The 13,630-nt window shown below is 45.9% G+C and overlaps 1 long non-coding RNA gene across 1 annotated transcript in view; it reads left to right on the forward strand.

Annotated features, from left to right (window-relative positions):
* LOC129472584 (uncharacterized) overlaps positions 1-12,709 on the forward strand; it is a 34,807-nt gene extending 22,098 nt beyond the window's left edge. The window contains exons 2-3 of the long non-coding RNA XR_008653978.2: positions 5,029-5,122; positions 12,479-12,709. This is a non-coding gene — a long non-coding RNA (uncharacterized lncRNA). The remainder of the gene's footprint in view (positions 1-5,028; positions 5,123-12,478) is intronic.
* Positions 12,710-13,630: the final 921 nt, after the last annotated feature.

Genomic DNA, 13,630 nt, shown 5'->3' on the forward strand with positions numbered 1-13,630 from the left:
CTACAAGAAAGCATAGAATAAGTATATCTAGATGCTCAGCAGCCAGAATGACCAATGTCCACCACAAGGTTCCACCACCTACTACTACTAGCTGTGTGACTTGGTCAAATGAGGACAATCCCTGTCTCCAGGCAGCTGGGTGGATCCAGTGGGAACCTGAATAAACCCCTCAGCCTGGGCCCTGCCCTCTGTGTAGGGATGTTTTCCTGAACTAACCTGTAGCGTGGACATTCCCGAGCATGTCCCAGCCTCCAGGTGTCCCTCTGCTAGGAGGTGGGGGTGCATTCTGAGAGGGGACAGACGATTTTGACACCTCTTGTCCTTTGCAGCTTTGAGAGCCCTGAGATTCAGCCCCTGCTTGGGACATAGTAGCTATAGGGAGGGTCTTCTCAGGCAGTGAACTGAGAAAGAAGCTTGCATGGAGTCCTCTTGAGACACACCTAGGCACTCTGAAAAATATTTCAGTGAAACTTCTATGGGGAAGTGCTGGAGGCCTGTGTCAGCAGGTGGGAGGCCCCAGTGACAGCTGTTAATGTGGATTCATTTGTCCCTCTGGTGCTGGGCCTGCACATACATCCTTTCATTGGATTCTTGTTATATCCCTTGAGGTCAGCATAGCAAGTACTGTAGACTCATTTTTTTTTTTTTTTTCTGCAGAGGAAGAAACTGAGGCTAAAGAACAAAAACTTGCTGAAGGTCACTCAGCTTGGGCTGTGGGGCTTGTTTTCCTGCCCCGAGCCCAGCGTCCTTCCCACCATCCAACACTGTTTCCTTTCTTGGTACCTCCATTATTAGAACACCTGGATATTCTTAGCTAACAATGGATGACATAAATAAACACACGGTCATTTCCCCACATTTCCGCACAGGTCCTCTGCAGATGGCAGAGCCCTTTCTCTAAATGCACGGCATGAAAAGGCATTTCAAAGATTGGAAAGAGAGCGTCAGCATTAATCATGATGGGACAGCAGAAACTGGCTTTGCAAGGGATGGACTGGACTTAGAGAAGATGGAGAGCCTGAGCTCACTTTCAGGAGAGCTCACTTTCAGGACATCAGTCAGGGCTGTCATTCCAGGGCCTGGGTGGAGGGCTTCTGCTGTGCCAGGGAACAGGTGTCTGGACTTGGTCTCCCAGGGCGAGCGCCATCTGCTGCCAGTCCTTGCAGAGACTGGACTGAAGCTCTGACTGCATGATTTGTAGGCCAGGATCCTGCCCTGCCCCTGAGGCTGAGGCCAACATGGGGGTGGCTGCCTTTAAGGCTGGTCTGGGATTGTCCATGTACTTACTGAGCCAAGGAGGAAGACCCAAAATAGATGCTGGGAGAAAGCAGAGGTCACAGTCTCAGAGAGGCAGGTCCTGTGTCAGGCTGGAAGGGGATAGTAGAATTGGGGGTGTAGCGGGGGGATGGTGTCAATAGCCAGCAGGAACGAGGACTAAGGGAAGAGCCCATCTCACAGGACTCCTATGCCTAGCAGAGGGTAGGTGATCAATGACTATTTGTTTAAATAATTAATAGTTCAGCAACAAAGGACAGTCTTTTGGGGGTAGGGGCAGCTCCTAAAAAGGGCTGTGGTAGGAAGGGTGGGGCAGGAAGGTCTATGTGGCTGAGCCCCTCTGGGACCCTCAAACTCCAGTGTCAAGTCTTCTGTCCTTTTGAGCCCAAGTGACACCACTGATTTTTTTTACTCTATCTTGAGGGAGAAGCAGGCCACCCACAAAGGACATAAATCTCTACAGATGAAGATACCTCACTGGGCTTTTGTTTGACAGTCAAAAAGGGAAAAGTAAGCATTTGTCTAATTTTCTCAAATTTTAACCAGCCAACAGGTTAGAGATCATTTTTTTTTTGGCTTTTAAAATAACCTTTATTTTTTAAAAGTTGAGATGTGCATTATAGGAAACTGAAAAACACAAGAAGCAAAGAACAAAGTCATTCACAATCACAGGCAGTTTATAGTTTGACATGTTCTTCTAGGTCCTGTGCATGTGTAGGCACAACATCCAATTTTATGAGACTGAGACTGTACAGTATGTATCATGATTTTTCACACATCATGAATATTTACCAATTCAAAATCCCAAAGCTATATGAGTATTCTGATAACCAAGAATACACTACACCAACTCAAACTGTTAAAAGAAAATGTAATCCTGCCTTTCTTGGGACAAAAATTTCATGAGATCATGTTTTAAATGGAGAAAGGAGAAAGCAAGAAACCTGAATTCGCTCAATTACTGAGAAAACTTTAACCAAAAAGCTCAGACAAATTAAGGCTGATCTTAATTGATCTGTTTAGATGTTAACCTTTAGAAAAAATCTGTATACATACAAAGAGTATGTACATTTGTGGCTTTGAACAAACATTTATGATTCATGGAAGGTGATGACTGCTGTGGCAAAATGGCATGGTTCAGTTTGAAGTCCAGCAGCTCTATTCATCCGTTGTGTGACTTTGGTCACTTGGTCCCAGGGTCCCTTCCACCCTTGCTGGGTGAGTGCACAGAGGTAGACCAAAGTGCCAGTTCCAGCTCCCATTTCTTGGCTGCTTGGCTGTGGAGGCGCCCGGCTTTCTGACTCATCGGGGGCATCCAGGTTCTGATGGCTTGGTTGGCCCTCAAGGATGCCTCTTGGCTGACCGGGTTCCGTTTTCTTTAGTTCTCAACTTTCCTTGGTTTCTTAATTTCAATGTTATGTCATCCCTTGGGATCCTGTTGGCCAGGCCCATCCCTGGAGGAGGGTTGACCTCAGCTTTCTTATTTTTCTCCCTTTCTTCCTTCCCTCCCTCCATGTAAGATGAGATGGTTGGACTGGACCAACTGTAGAATCCCTTCCCGCTCTGACTGCTCCACGGTCTGATGAAGGTGGCCACTGAGACATTTGGGCAGGGGCCCCTCTCCAAAACCATGGAGGTAGGCATGTGGTAACTCCCCCTGCTACGTCCATACAGCTATTCTCCTGTGAGAAGAGTTGAGATGGGCTTTCTGCACAAAGTGAGAAAGCAAAAGAGCCAGACAGGACCCATGAGGGGAAAAAGGCAGGACAAAAAGCAGATAGCAAAACCAACCTGCCCTCCGAGGGCATGCCTGTCACATGCAGGGCTGCTTGCAAAGTGGGTTTTCGTCCTGTTCTCAGGCTTACAAGCAACTCATTGTTCTCAGAAAATAGCAGCTGCTTCTGGGGAGTATTCAGCATTGGGTGTGACTACTTAGGGAAGCGAGTTTTCAGCAGAAGGCCTGAGCCTTCCTCTGACAGGAAAGGAAGAAGTCATTCTGGGCAGGGGATTCGTTTTCTATTGCTGCTGTAACAAATTACTGCAAATGTAGCGGTTTCAAACAACATAATTTATCATTATACAGTTCTGCAGGTCAGACATGAGCCTCGCCTGGACACAAGAATGCATTCCTTTCTGGAGATTCTAGGGGAGAATGCATTTTCTTGTCAGTTGCCAGAATTCAGTTTGACAAGGTTGTGGGACTGAAGTCCCCATTTCCTTGTTGGCTGTCACTGGGGGGATCCTTCAGCTCCCCTGTGGAGGCCTCTCTCTTGTCCTTTTCTATGAACTCTGATATCCCAGAACCAGTAGCAGGGCTCCTCCTCATGCTGCCACCTCTCTACCTTTCCTCAGTTTTCACCTCTCTCTCTCTCGGACCACAAGTGGGGAAGGTTCTCTACTTTTTGTTGTTTGTTTGTTTTGGGACGGAGTCTTGCTCTGTCGCCCAGGCTGGAGTGCAGTGGCGTGATCTGGGCTCACTGCAACCTCCGCCTCCTGGGTTCAAGCAGTTCTTCTGCCTCAGCCTCCCTAGTAGCTGGGACTACAGGCACCCGCCACCATGCCCGGCTAATTTTTGTATTTTAGTAGAGATAGGGTTTCACCATGTTGGCCAGGCTGGTCTACGTGACCAGCAAGCAAGCCACCTGCCTCAGCCTTCCAAAGTGCTGGGATTACAGGCATGAGCCACGCGCCTGGCTGGTTCTCTACTTTTAAGGACTCGTGTGATTAGATTGGACCCACCTGAACAACCCCAAGTAGTCCCCCCATCTCAAAGTCTTTAACTGAGTCACATCTGCAAAGGCCCTTTTGTTTGCCATGTAAGGTCACCTATTCACTAGTTCTGGGCATTAGAAAGTGGGCATCTTTAGGAGGCCGCTAGCTTGCCACCCACAGGCAGATTAGGCCATGTGATTTGCTGACCCTCTGCAGATATTACACTGAGGCAGTAAACATTTTCCAGGTGACTCATACCACCTGTGCACATCGGGAGACAGAGTCATGTGAACTGCAGCAAACCAGTGCCAGCTGGGCATTGTGCAAAGCAGGACTTGAATGTGTCCATCACACACACTCTGTGGTCGAGCCATCAGATGCCCTGAGTAATTAATGTTCACATGGCTTTGTGAAATACAACTATGTAGGCTAGCTCGTAAAGTGTTTTTACAAGAGCTGACACCAGTGGAACCTACTCAGCTTGCTTTTCCTGTTCCAGCTTTTTCAGGCACAGTCAGGACCCCCCTGGAACTTCATCTACTGCCAGCTCCCCCATTCCCCTCCCACGAATGTGGGTGGCCCCTCTTAGCCTCTGACGGCATACTGGAACCTGCAGAGGCAGTGTTACCAGACCTGAGGTCTTCCTCTGCATTTCATTTGCTGTTCCCTGGCCTGCAATGCCCCTTCCTTCTCACCTCCCCCGAGGGCCTAGCAGCCCCTCCTACGCAGCCCTCTAGCCCCTCTGTGCTCAAAGTGCATCTGAGGACATCACCTGAGAGCTGTAGGAAATGCAGGATCTCAGGCCCCACCCCAAACCTACTGAAGCCAAATCTGCTGTTTAACGTGATCCCTGGAGATTCGTAAGCATGTTGTCTGCGCAGCACAGAGTGAGGGGCGGCTCCTCTTTGCTGCACCCCTTCCTGATTACCCCTAGGCCCAGCCAAATAAACTCTTCTTCCTGCTCCCTTGTGCCCCATTTGGACTTCATTCATAACAAGGGAGTATAACTGGACGGTAAAAGGGACTTTTCCTGTTATCTAGACATTTTAGCAGAGGCCTCAAAGGCAGAACAAAATAGTAAGTGCAAGGAGCCACACATCCGTACAGTGCTGAGACCCTGCCCAGGACACGCTTGGTGAGTGGAAAACTTCCTTTGTCAGCCCTTCGCCCACTTCCAGCCTCAGATCGAGGCATCAGGGAGGGTTTCCTTGAGGAGGGTGGGCTGAGGGCTGTGTGTTCCCACCACCCCTGTTGCCCTTCCATGGGGTGGGGCAGCAAGTGCTTCCCCTCACCTCAAGGAAGTGACGAGGGCTGCACAGGCAGCTCTCCCCACACCTTTCAGTGTTTGGGGAAACGTGAGGACTGGTCTGAGAAGTCAGGGCTGCTGTGGCCAATGGTGCCCTGCCCCAGAGGGCAGTGGGGTGAAGGTGTGTGGCTCCCAGGGACCAGATGGGGGCCTTTTTGAACAGGACTCCACCCAAGTGGGCTGCCTGGAAGGGCAAAGGGACCCAACAGAGATGTGGGCCACTGGAAAACCAGAGACCCAAGGGCTGCTGCGACCCTGCCCCACAACTACACACATCCCAATCTCATAATGAAAAGTGTAGTTGAGGTAGGGTTGCCAGATTTTACAAATAAGAATACAAGATACTCGTTTAAATTTGAATGTCAGGTAAACAACATGTATGTTTTTAGTATATGTTACATGAAATATTTGGGACATACACTAGATCATTTTTTATTTTTTATTTATTTATTTATTTTTTTTTCGAGACGGAGTCTCGCTCTGTCGCCCGGGCTGGAGTGCAGTGGCGCTATCTCGGCTCACTGCAAGCTCCGCCTCCCGGGTTCAAGCCATTCTCCTGCCTCAGCCTCCCGAGTAACTGGGACTACAGGCGCCCACCACCACGACCGGCTAATTTTTTTGTATTTTTAGTAGAGACGGGGTTTCACTGTGTTAGCCAGGATGGTCTCGATCTCCTGACCTCCTGATCCGCCCGCCTCGGCCTCCCAAAGTGCTGGGATTACAGGTGTGAGCCACCGCGCCCGGCCTCATTTTTTATTTTTATCTATCTAAATTTCAAATTTAATTGGGCATTCTGTATCTTTATCTGTCAACCCTAAGTTGGGCAGAAATTCAAGTGGCTTCTTCAAGAAACCCACAAAAGCACCCAAAGAGAAATTAGCCCTAGAAACCCCAATGGCAGCTCACAACTGAAGCAGTCAAGTAAGATAATTTCTGCTCTGTCATCCTGGTCCCCCACCTCAATGCCTCATCAGGATAGGGAGTGGGAGGTGGAAGAAGGGAGGGGACAGGAGGAGGAGATGACCACCTCCATCACTTCAGCCTTCTGAGCCAGAGACAAGACGCTTCAACTTTAAATGAAATTGAACATTTTGATAATTACTTGGATCAGACACAGAAATACAACTACTCTTCTTGTGACTTAAAGAAACCTATGGTATCTGCCTAAGATGGCATGTCTTAGATGGGGAAGGAAGCAGGTCCTGGAGCCAGGTGGAAAAGACAGTGGGTGAAAGGAGAGTTGCTTCAAGAGTGTGCTTAGCTGAGTAGCAGTGGCTCCCAAACTGATGGCTTGTTTGCAGAGCTCTCTTTCTCACTAGCATCTTAGCATTTGTTTGTGTCCCAAGTTCATGGCATGTATAGTAGATGCTCAGTAAATATCTGACTGTGTTGTTTTTTTGAGACAGGGTCTCAGGTGCCCAGGCTGGAGTGCAGTGGTGTGATCATAGCCCACTGCAGCCTCGAACTCTTGGGGTCATGTGATCCCTCCTGCCTCAGGCTCCCAAGTAGCTGGGACTACAGGTGCATACCACCACACCTGGCTAATTTTTATTTTTTTCTTTTTACAGACAAAAAAGAAGAAAATTGGGTCTTGTGGCCGGGCGCAGTGGCTCACGCTTGTAATCCCAGCACTTTGGGAGGCCGAGGTGGGTGGATCACGAGGTCAGGAGATTGAGACCACGGTGAAACCCCGTCTCTACTAAAAATACAAAAAATAATTAGCCGGGCCTGGTGGCGGGCGCCTGTAGTCCCAGCTACTCGGAGAGGCTGAGGCAGGAGAATGGCGTGAACCCAGGAGGCGGAGCTTGCAGTGAGCCGAGATTGCGCCACTGCACTCCAGCCTGGGCGACAGAGCGAGACTCTGTCTCAAAAAAAAAAAAGAAAATTGGGTCTTGTTATGTTGCCCAGGCTGGTCTCCAACTCCTGGCCTCAAGTGATCCTCCCAGCTTGTCCTTCCAAAGTGTTGGGATTATAGGTGTGAGCCACTGTGCCTGGCCATGTCTGAATGTTGAATGTTGACAGCTTCAGTGAATTGACCCCTCTTTCACCTATGGGACTTATGAAAAGAGAATTTTTCTGGCATTGCATAATCCTTCCCAAGGGTACTTTAGCTGTGGTAACGCTTCTTGTTATAAAACATGCCAGGTATGATGATGGAGATCAGCTGAGCTAGACTTAGACTCTTCTCTAAGAACATTTGCAGGCACTCAGTGTTAACAGCAGGGCAGATGTAGGTTTCTAGGAACCTGAGGCTTATAGGAACTGGGGTTCATTCTAAGAAAAAGAATATCAAATTATGAAGACAAAATTAGGCATCGATGTGAATATTAATTTAGGAGAAATCACAACAAATTGCACATCCTAAAAAGCTAACAAATACTGCATACATCACAAAATCTAGAAGCATAACAATATTTGTATTGGTTAACTTGGATATATCACTATAGTATGCTTTTTCTCTACATTTTTGGGCTATATTTTTTTCCTGTTCTTTTTGGTGGATGTCCTTGTAGTAGTGGCTACATGTTAGTGGCCACTAACCCTAGTAGTAACTAATCCTAGTAGTAGGGTTCATGTTATTGTTGTCGATGTCTGTATTTTGTGATCAAATCACCAAGATTGCAAATCCTTTTTTCAACATATTCATATGATTCACTCCCCTTCATTAAATTGGGTTATTCAAACAGTTATGCTCCAAATTTATCTCTTCCTCTTAATCAAGTACTATTTTGGCATGATCTGATTTTTATAATTATTCTCTCTTCTCATCTTCATTATTTATATTTTCTTAGCTATTATGATTCTTCTCAATTTCATGCTTTTGTCTATCAGGCTTTTTAGCTTCTGTTGTGATAGAACAAAAGAGTTTTTGACATTTTGTAACTTCTTCCAGTGTTTTATCTTTCAGTTTTTGTCTGAGACTTCTACTAGGATGTTTTCTTCTCAAACACTTGATTTTTGTATAGTTAATGATTTTGAAATAAAGGCACTCTCAAGAGCAGTTCAAATGCATTTGAAAATTGCTGAAATGTATTGAGTTACATATTGCATAATCAAATTACTTTTTTGCCATATAGACTGATCTATTGGTGAGTATGTGTAGGGGTTTCATTACCCTGGAGTCCATTTTCTTTGCTTTTTTTCCCCTTTCTTTCCATTTCTGTGGCAATTTGGTGCACAGTTTCATCAGGAAGTGTGAGACTTCATAAGGGCAGGAGGATCAGATACTCTAAGGGTGATCCGTTCAGTTGGCACAATAAATCTGTGGAAGACATCATATGAATAGTGGAATCTTCTTTCTTTGCAGAGAAAAGTGGACAAGCATCCAATTTCCAAATCAATTCTTGGGATAAATTGGTATAACTTGTTGGAAAGCAGTTTGTCAATATGTATTGCAAGCCCTAAAAATATTTATGTCCCCCTCAAATACATGCACATTCCTATAGTTTGAGTAATTTAATTTACGTATATTAATTTTAAGAAAATGTTCCTGAAAATGAAAAAGGTATTAGGCACAAAGATGGTGTTAACAATATATTCCTTAAAACATTTTCAGTGTTTTGTTTTTTTTTTGAGACAGAGTCTTGCTCTGTCGCCCAGGCTGGAGTGCAGTGGTGCGATCTCAGCTCATGCAACCTCCACCTCCAAGGTTCAAGCAATTCTCTTGCCTCAGCCCCCCGAGTAGCTGGGATTACAGGCACCACCATGCCCGGCTAATTTTTTTGTGTTTTTAGTAGAGATGGGGTTTCACCATGTTGGCCAGGCTGGTTTTGAACTCCTGATCTCAAGTGATATGCTCACGTTGGCCTCCCAAAGTGCTAGGATTATGGGTGAGCCACCGCACCCGACCTCTTAAAACATTTTTGGAATAAGTTGCTCCAACAATAAATGATTGGTTATTTAACTTGGGAACATCAACTTGATGGATACTATTACTATTGAAGTTTATAGAAGGTTTGATATATGGTACAAAATGAATCTTACATAACATTAAGCAAAACAAAAGCAAAATACAGTGTTGTATATACATTTTGATCTCAGCTAAACTAATACTAAATCACATGCTCAGAAAAAATCCTGGAATATACATGATTTTAAAATGTACACTCTCTATATAAGTATACTATATATATCATAAACACCCTCCCATGTCGACAAATATAGATTGTGACATGATTTTTAATAGTTGCATAGTATTTCACTATATGCATGAACAAAAATTTTTCTGATCGTCTAAGACATTCAGACAGCTTCAAATATTTTTCTGTTTTAAGTACACTGCAATGAACCATCTTGCACATTAATCTTTAGCCAGTTTTCCAATTATTTCCTCAGGATAAATTCCTAGAAGTGGAATTGCTGGGTCAAAAGCATTTTTAGGGCTTTTGAAACCTATCGCTAAATGACCTTCCAGAGAGACTATAAATTTACGCTCCTACCAGCAGCGTACGAGTGCATGGCCTTTCTCTGGTGCCTTTGCCAACACTGGCTCTTCAGTGTGCTTTAAAATGAAGAAAATAACTTAAGAAAATATGCCTGCAGTAGATTTGAAACTTATTAAATATATTCAAGTCTTTATTACACAATCTTGGCTTGCTATAAAAATGTTGCTAGGAGTTAACATCTATTGCAGAGTTACCATGTCCCAGGCAATGTGTGACATGAGTTAATTCTCATAGTGCTACAGATAACTCTGAGGTAGGGGCCATCACCCATCAATTTCATATGTGAGGAAATGAGACGCAGGGGTGCTAAAGGTAACAAAGTCCAAGGTAATGAGGGGCTGAACTAAGATTTCAACCCAGGCCACAGCCTACACCATACTGTACAGCATCTCAGTCCCTGCTGAGATGTTCCTAAGCATGCAGTGAACCTTTCAGCTCAGGATTCACCACGGCACTGGAAATTCCTCTAGTCCATATTCGAGGATGAGTCTTAGTTTAGGCAGAGGCCCCAGAGACAACCATTTACAAGATTCTGAGAATCTGCCTACTAGCATGAGGTAGGCTGCTTGTGCAGGACCTGCCAGGAAGGTGTAAACCTGGCCTGCCGGCTCTAGCCCACGGGTCACTTGGGCCAAAGAGTCATGAGAAAAGGGTTATCTGGGAGAGAGCTGAGTGTCATGATGTGCCCGCCAACCTTGGGTCAGGTGACTGTTTCCTCCTGGTTTGCCTGGGACTCTGGAAGTCTTGCATCCTGGGAAACCCCTTAGTCCTGGGCAAACTGGGTCAGCTGAGCACCATATTTCTGGGGGAAGGTTCTGGAACTTCCTTCCTACCTCAAGATAGGTGTGAGGGGCTTTGAGGGGCTCTGGAGCCATGGGCCTGGGGACAGAACCAACACCCATGCATCAGACACCCAGAGGACCCATGCCAGATCACACTGCTGTGCTCAACTCCCTCCCTTCTCCCTCTGGGCCTGGCCTCAGATGATCTGAAACCCAGCTAGTGAGAATGGGGGCTGGAAGTAGAGCCAGAAGAGAGAAGAGACTAGCAACACAGACCCCCACTCCTCCTCAGGCCGCTTCTAAGCCTGGAGCAAGCCTCAGATTGTGGGAGGAGACTGAACCTAACAAAATTTAAAGTTTGATGGTACACTGGCTTGGACATTTTAAGTCACTGAAATGAGACTTGAAAGGGCCGAGAAGCACTGTGGGAGCTGCCAGGGACGTCCCCCAGGGATGGGGAGGAATGATGACAGAGGGCAGGGGAAGGCTGAAGCTGCTTATGAGCCAGCACTGCCAAGGGCGACCCTCTCAACAACCAGGCTGCTTGGAGTGGCCACTGTGGGCCCCACCAGGGCCTTGCCACCTCCTCCCAGCCAGGGGTGGAACCACAGCTGCTGCCACTTCTACTGCCTAAGGGGCAGGGGTGGGGGGTAAGAACCCAGGGTCCCCTCACTGCCCCCTGCCCATCAGGCTATGGCAAGAGCCTTTCCTCACCCCAGACGCTGCCTCCTCAAATGGAGCATCCCAGCTCTCCAAACCACCAGAGCCTGTCCTTCTCCTCCCAAGCAACCACAATAATAAATGATAGCTTGTTGACACATGTGAGACACCGAAATAGGTTCTTAATAGACATTGTCTTCTTTTGTCCTTATAATTTACCAGTGAGGTATTGTTACCATCCTCATTTTTCAGAGGATCAGAGAGATTAAGGAACTTGCCCAGCTATTAAGTAGTGGAGTGGACTGGAAACCTCTTCTGTCTCCACCCAAAGTGCATGTCCAGTTCCTAGCACAGCTTCCTAGCTCTTACCTAGCCTAACCTCCCAGCTCCCCACCAGGCGCCTGGGAGGGACATCTTCGCACTAGGACCTTGGTGGGATAGCTGCGTTTCCACTATTCCTACTTGAAACCTGGAATGTGTTTTTTCATGGAAACAATATGATCAAGGGTTCCTTCGACTCCACGGTGGTTACTTATTGGTTAAGTTGCCCTTTGTGACCTGGCCTGGGGTTCTGACCACACTCCATCATGTGATTTCCCAGGAAGAAAACACATCCTGGGTTCTAAATAGCAAATTCCAAACACACTGTTAGGACACAGCTTATTTGTGAGTTAGGGAATGTCTGCCTGTAAATGATTTTAATTTGAGTGACAAGAAAAATAAACTGGGCTCTTTCATTATGCTATTTGGGTTGTTGGTTTACATAGAAGTGAGGCTGCCCCACAGTTTGTCCTTCTACAAGGGCATCATCTGTTTGAATTATTCAATCTCTTCAAAGAGTTTGTGGCTAAGTGTATGGTACTGGAGAAGCATGTGGTTTAGTGAGTGAATTAAAAGTCAGGAGATGTGGGTCTAGCCCTCCCCTTGCCTTTAACCAGCTGTGTGACTTTGGGTGAGTCACTGTACCTCTCAGGGCATCTGCTTCTCAATCTGTACAATAAGGAGGTGACTCTCGAGAATCCCCAAGTTCCCTTCCAGTCCTCAGATCCCATGAAGAACAAAGAGCCTCAGGTGCAGAACTGCCAAGGAGAGGTCTGCTCAGAAATCATGTTTCTTTTGCTTCCCTTTGTAATTTTTCAAGAAAAATTCTTTAGTAATGGTGTTCTTGGGCTATGGCAGATGAAAAAAAGAGAAAGTCAGGTTCTTTGGGGTTAAATGGAGCATTTAATGACGGTTAAGCAAAAAGATGTGTGCTGGGCCTTTTTCTCACGTTGGATGTTTGGCTAATCGATCAGCAGATCCTGGCACCCAAGTGACAACCTGCATTGAAAAGGCGGAACTTGGCTCTCCTGCCCTGCCAGCTGTAAGAGCTTGAAAGCAAAGCTATGGGGGGAATGTCTTTCATTTCCCCCTGGAAGCTGGGAGGACGTTCAGCTTAGCATTGCCAACTGTGTAATGTGGGCTTGCCTCTAAAAGAAGCCTTTTTCCTTGGACGTCTTTCAGGCCGCAGTATTCCCTTTGGCACCCCCACCCACTTGGAACAAAGCCTGATGTAAAGTCTGGGTTCGACTCAGACTGGCCTGGGAAAGAATTTATTTAATAAATGGTGGAAAGTGGCTTCCTTAATGTGTCTTCGATGGCTTTTTTATAAAGCATTTGGTTTGTCTACTCGTCTGTTTTTGCGCCATCTCTTTCCACAAAGATGGCTTATAGCAGGGATACTTACAACAAAATGATGCTGGGAAAACAAAAACAAAGAAGTAGAGAATTAGGCCTGAGAAAACTAGGAGTAGAGAGTCAAGATTAGATACAGAGGAGCATAGATGTGTAGTCTAGGAAGGCCAAGTAGTTGTTATAGCTGAAATTCAAATTCAATTAGCTAAAATGTTCCTAGTGTCAAAGGAAGAATGGGCCACACAGTTGCATAATCCTTAGTATTAGGGAGAAGAAAAACGTTCCAGTTATTCAGAGGAATGTTCTCTTGCCTTATTCCTTTAATAAGTATCTATTAAAGGCCCACCATGTGCCAAGCACCATGTCAGGCAAGCGCTACACTCACCCCCCAGGAACTCAGTGTCTAAAGGAGTCTGGGTGAAAGAACTATATTTGTGTGCCTACGATGTGTCAAATACTATGCATTTAGTTATGCAGTTACTGTATGTTAGACACTATGCATTTAATTATGTACCTGCTGTATATCAGACACCATGCATTTTCATTTAACTCTCATAAGCACTTATGTCAAGTAGACACTGTTACCTCTTTTTTACAGAAGAGAAAACAGAGTCTCTTCCCGCAGCTGGTAAGTATCGAACTTAGGATTCAAATCAAGGCCATTCTCTTTTATATATGGTGCTAGACTGTTGGTGGTCTTTCTAACTTCCATTATTTATTTTCCCTTCCCTTTCTTTTCTTCTTTTCCTTTTCTTTTTTTTTTTTTTAGAAACAAG

The sequence above is a fragment of the Symphalangus syndactylus genome, chromosome 22 (genome assembly GCF_028878055.3).
Source record: "Symphalangus syndactylus isolate Jambi chromosome 22, NHGRI_mSymSyn1-v2.1_pri, whole genome shotgun sequence".
NCBI classification, from domain to species: domain Eukaryota; kingdom Metazoa; phylum Chordata; class Mammalia; order Primates; family Hylobatidae; genus Symphalangus; species Symphalangus syndactylus.